Source organism: Aythya ferina (genome assembly GCF_964211825.1).
Source record: "Aythya ferina genome assembly, chromosome: 3".
Lineage (NCBI taxonomy): Eukaryota > Metazoa > Chordata > Aves > Anseriformes > Anatidae > Aythya > Aythya ferina.
The window spans coordinates 30,039,366-30,045,639 of NC_140298.1; positions in this window are offsets into that span (position 1 = coordinate 30,039,366).

Sequence of the window (6,274 nt, forward strand, 5' to 3'; positions counted from 1 at the left end):
ATCGCTACACTTTGTACGATTATTTATGAGCTTTGTCAATTAAAATATTTGTATGTCATGGATGCAGCTGCCATATGTTTAGTGTGGATTGGGACAGAGGTAACTCAGTAGGTAAAGATCTCAAATGGCATTTTATTCCCTCTTATTTATTATTATTTTTTTCAATACAGCATTGTAAAAGGACAGCTTGAAGATGGGCTTTTAGATGTAGCCAGAAAGTTCAGGATAAACTAGAAAATGAAACACTGATATTTTACAAATAATAAACTGCTACTGACTAGCAAGGACAAAAAATACTGCAAACTTCTGTCAGGACATATATTGCACATTTCTCCACCAAAAGCCTCTACTCTTCCCCAGACAGACGGAAGCCCAGAGAAGCACGACACTGACACCTAGTGTTAGCCAGTGCCCCCTCCCCCAAGTAAAATTTAATGCAATTTAGTATTTGTTAACTGTCTTCCAAGAAAGGTGCAGGGCACTCAACCTTCCCTTTGTGGTCAGCATCAGTTAGATCACTGAAGTGCTCAACCATAGGCCAAGAGCTATTATTTTTTTGCTATTATTTTTTTGAGATTTCTCCCACACTCTTGCATTAAACAAACAGCAGAAGTAAGGCTGTTATTCTGCTTGTCAAAACGGACTGCTTCCTTCCAGCTGGGTCTCTGCGAGGTGATGGCGGGGCAATTTCTTGCATGCACCTGGAACTGCCAATTCCTATAACACTCCTCAGAGGTAGAAATGGTGCCATGAGCATTTCCTTACGCTGAGCCACCGCAGGCACAGGGCAGTGCCTCGGGCACAGCCCACCAGGAGGCATGGGGGCAGGCAGTCCACAGGCCAGAGGGGCGGTGGGGGCCAGGAGAGGCCATGGCAGCAGCAACCTCCCATGTTGTGCCCAAGGGCTGTGCTGTGATGGGAGCAGCCCTGGGCCCCGTAGGGCTTTAACAAGACGCTGCCTGCAGAACAGGCTTTGGTTAAGACTTGTGCTGAAGGTCACACAGCGAGCAACGGCAGGATTTTGAAAGCCTTGCTGACACCTTCACTTAGCAGAGAAGGCCTGGGCCTGGCCAGTGGAGCACCCGCCCACGTCCCATGCTCCTGGGGCACGGCCTCCCCCCCAGCCTTGTCTAGGCCCTCCTCAGGAGGCGAGCACGGTTGGAGTCATGCCTACCCACAGCAGAAAACTGCTTACGTGTCTTTTTGATTTACATGTATACATACACACATTCTCTAAGTGAACACAAAAATACCCTTTAAGTTTCCATAAAGTACATTTGTGTCTGCTGCAATCCATGTTATCCACTTTACTGGAATAATTTTTCTATACAACCCCAGCATTTTGGACAGCGGCTTGGCAATGCATGAGACACACACAGGTGGTGTGGTGTGTTGCTCTGTCCCCGCTGTAACTTTCCTGATGGACAAATGTTAAACACTGCCAGCACTAGGTGCTCATATGCAATAACCAAGGTCATTTATTCCAGGACGGGGTGAAAGCAGTACTGTCAGCTCTCAGCCCCACAAACCAAGAAGTTTTTTTCCAGTGCAGAAAGCATCATTTCTCCTTGAATGTATCGTGATACCAGCTGGCATTTCCCAGCCATCCATTCCCCAGCCATCCAATCCTTACTGACAGGATTGTCTCCTTCCATCATGATCATGAAGGGAAAAAAAAAAATAAGTGTAGCTTTAAAAAGGACACAGGAACTCAGCAATTCACCCCAGCTGAGCTTAGAGGCTCACTGTCCAAACCTTTGTAACAATTTCTGGAGATAAATGGAAAGTAATTGAGTCAGCAGTTGAGCATCAGCCAACACATCCCAGGGCCTGCCCCCAGGGATGTGCCCCACAGATCAGCAGGAAAAAAAAAAAAAAAAAATCTGAACTTTTTACCCAAGCAGAGACTTGATGCAAGAGCACTGTTTTGTCATTGCTTTACAATTTGCCACAGAGAAGATCTGAAAAGTTAAAATAGGAACTCTCCCACCCTTAATATTAACACTGTTATATTTCTCTTTTCATTTGGGTCTTTGCCATATGCAGAGCAGATACTGTACCAGCAAAGTCTGAAGTTGCAGTGCTGGCATTGCTGACGGATTTGTGACCCTGGGTTGTTTTTGCAGGGGGACTTAAATACAGAAAGTGAGATTGGGATATTAATTTGTTTGAAAAGAGTAATTATGCAATTTTGCTTTCACAAGCTTTGGAAAGCATATATGGAACTGTTTGTTGGGAGTACGTATTTACCACCAATGGCAATGGCTGAAACGGTTATTTTCATCTCAAATCTACCACACACAGCCACCATCAACTTAGAAACTTGGGTGTTGCGGGGTGATGCCCATCAGTCACCTTTGCACAAAGGCCCAGGCACCTTTACCTACCTGTAATTTGAAGGTATCCATGTAAGATTCTCACCTTTGAGCTTCAATTTGTTGAATCCAATGCTGCCTCACTTCGAAGCAGCAGTGACAGACTGCCCACCACTGCAGCAGTGGGGACAATCTTGTAGCACGCCAGCTGCTGCACAGGACAGTGAACCAGCTGACATTAATAACAAGCTGCAACCATTTTCTTCCCACCAAAGCCTGTTCTCCTCATCTTTCTCTGCTCTCCTCAAAAAGATCAAAGTCTCTAAAAAAAGCAAGCAAGCTAGCTGATAATTGCATCTAAATTTAGCAGTATCACCACCGTATCATTTTCATTCCTGAGGTAGAACTAACAGGAGAGGGATCTCAAACCTTGCATCAGGGAGCACTCAGACTGAACAGGCACCCAGAAATGACAGGAAGAAGCAAATACTAAGTTCACAGCTCATGCTTGAATAAGATAACCCCAAATGGCACCAGGCATCTGGAAGCTGTCTGCAGTATGCAAAGACAAATTGTTCCCAGAATTGGATAAAATCAAATAAGGAAAAAAAAAATAAAAATAAAAAAGACACCAAAACCCCACAACCTTGAAAGAAAAAAGTTCTAAAGAGTTAGAATACAGGTAACAGATTTTGCATGACACTTTGCAGTACAAAAAGACTACAGCCAGCTCATCACTGCAGACCAATTCAAAGCCACAAGGTTTTGCAACCATCTATTGACCAGTGCCGGGTCCTGCACCTGGGGTGCAACAACCTCAAGCAGAACTACAGGCTGGGAGATGAGTGGTTGGAGAGCTGCCAGGCAGAGAAGGACCTGGGAGTGATGGTGGATAGTCGGCTGAATATGAGCCAGCAGTGTGCTCAGGTGGCCAAGAAGACCAACGGCATCCTGGCTTGTATCAGGAACAGTGTGACCAGCAGGGCTAGGGAGGTGATCGTCCCCCTGTACTCGGCTCTGGTGAGGCCACACCTCGAGTACTGTGTTCGGTTTTGGGCCCCTCGCTACAAGAAGGACATCGAGGTGCTTGAGTGAGTCCAGAGAAGGGCAACAAAGCTGGTGAGGGGTCTGGAGAACAAGTCCTACGAGGAGCGGCTGAGGGAGCTGGGCTTGTTCAGCCTGGAGAAGAGGAGGCTCAGGGGCAACCTTATCGCTCTCTACAGGTACCTCAAGGGAGGCTGTAGCGAGGTGGGGGTTGGTCTGTTCTCCCGCGTGCCTGGTGACAGGACGAGGGGGAATGGGCTGAAGTTGCGCCAGGGGAGTTTTAGGTTGGATGTTAGGAAGAACTTCTTCACTGAAAGGGTTGTGAGGCATTGGAACAGGCTGCCCAGGGAAGCGGTTCAGTCACCATCCCTGGATGTCTTTAAAATACATTTATATGTAGAGCTTAGGGATATGGTTTAGTGGGCATTGTTAGCGTTAGGTCAGAGGTTGGACTCGGTGATCTTGGAGGTCTCTTCCAACCTAGACATGTGACTATCTGGCTGCACTGCACACCCAAACCCAAAAGACCTCCCCTCTTTGAGGTGCACTGAACTGGTCACTGAAATTCAGTGTTTCATCACAAAGGAGATCGTCTCATCAGCTAGATTCAGGTTCAACTTCAAAAAGTTTCTCACAGAGGTAGGAAGGCAAAAGGTCACTAGACAAGCAACTTCAGCTATTTCACCATGAACATATTAGTTTAGGCAATTTTTTGAAAGCAGATCAGATGCTGGTTAGCACACTGAATTCAGCCCAGGCAACTAACACCTGCAAATTATAACGGGATGCCATTTGAAAGCACAGCTTCCTTTCACGCAGGGGAGGATTTTAATTCTTTCAGGGGGAGGGAACAAATCCATTAAATGGGGGGGGGGGGGGGGGAGAAACAGGGGAGGACAACCAACCTTGCACCAACTGCTGAAACCAAGTGCTGAAGTACCATGGGGCTGCATGTGCAAACATCAAATGAGTCCCCAATGCCTTTGCTGCCCACTGTGCTTATGCTGAGACTTCCTTGTGCTTCTGCTGAACTAAAACCTAGGCCAAGGAAAAAATACTGCTCCATTTAACTGCAACAACAGGAAGCTGAAGAATTTTTAAAAACACCTTTTATAAAAACAAAATTAAAAAAAAAACACACTCGAGGAAGCCCTTTTGTAAATAACATGAACACAGGAAAAAAAAAAAAAAAAACGTTTTGATCATCTTCACATACTGGAGATTTTTCTAAAATGTCAGAATTTGAAAATAATCACCCTCCTGGATGGGTTCATCACACCACAGCAGGAGGGTTAAATCCCAGTAATCCTATGAACAGAAAAAGCCTCCACAGCAGTGAACAGGACGGTGAAGGTTCGCTGATGTGTAAGGCAGATACTGTTTGTCCCAAAAAGCTGCATTCAAATGTGGATTTGAGTGAAAACAAAATCTGTAGTAAAGACAATAGTGGAAACTGGAGTCTTCAGTGAAGATCTTTTCAGGAGCTCCTTATTCTTTGTTGCTTTTCCTTCTGGCATTTTAAACTGAGACACCAGGAAACAGTGGTGAAGTCAACTCCCTCCAACCCCACCAAAGAATTAAGATCCCCACCACTGAGTTCTTTAAAACCAGATGTATTCTGCTCTGAGTTTTTACAAAAAAATAAAATAAAACGCTGAAGTTCGAGCAGACGTCACAACGCAAACTTTTGAGTGGGTTTCTGAACTGCCATTACTGGTATTATTAGTAGGCACAGAAATTTCCATTTTAATTAGAAACTTTATTTTGAAATACATTACACCGTTTACATGTGAAGTGCTTTCACTGTAAGGTATTTCATAACATGGCACTGAGTGAAATGGCTGACTGTTTTCCTTGAAGCTCTTGCAGTTATGTTTTGCTCTTATTAACAGGCTCTTAGAGAACTAAAATGCACCTTAGATATTTGTATTCAGAAGCTATTATTGCGTTTACCTTAGGGAGAAAGCATATATTTAACTCTTCCAATTAACTGTGTGCTTCAGTAACAAGGTTAAGCATTCAGCATTAAGACTGAAAGAAATCTGAGTCCTAATTAAGCTTGTATCCACCACAGATTAAAAAATTAACTCTCATCACCAAATCATTGTTAATAAGGCACAGTCAGATGAGTACTAATAAAGACTGACTACCAACTCAGCTCTACTTGCACAGCCTTCCTGCTGGTCTGTCAAAAACAATCTCAAAGTTGTTTTTCCTGTCTGCTCCTGGGAATTTTCAAGAACAAGACCGAGCAATGAGGCAAGTAAAAGAACGACCATGCAAGGAGGTTTGGCATTCGTGACAGATTCTGAACATCTGCAGAGGAGTTCATTCTGTAAGTGGTGTTCACCTCTCATTATTACATGGTGGCCAACTGGGATAGGGAAGACAGAAGTGGTATAAGCAGTGCCTGTTTGTAACAAAAGCTCCTGAAAGGATTGTTTTTGTTTTTAAACAGGAAATAAAAAAGGTGTTGGGTATGCTTTCAGGTGAAGACATTGCATGCAGCAATTCCCACAGTTTTCAAAGATAATCTAAATTGGATTCTGAAATTCCCCTCTGCTATCCAGAAAAGCTGAATGTAACAGGAGGTTGCTTGACAACAGGTCAAATATCAGGGAATGAAATCTCCATTTAGATAATGAGCCAGTACTGCCATCCTATTTAGCATTCCTTATTAGAATGAAAGGACGTTTTGGGAATGATAATAGCTCAGACAACCACACCACTATTTTGACAGGCAGAAAGTTCAAGAACTCTGAAGATGAGATGACGTTTGAAGAACATGAAACTATTCATACCACCAGCCAAAGAATTATAAAAACAAAAAAGCGTGGGGAGGGGAGGTTGGGGGACAGGGACAGGACACAGGAGAGAAGCCTTACCTTCCCCTCTCAATTAAATCTTTAAGAACT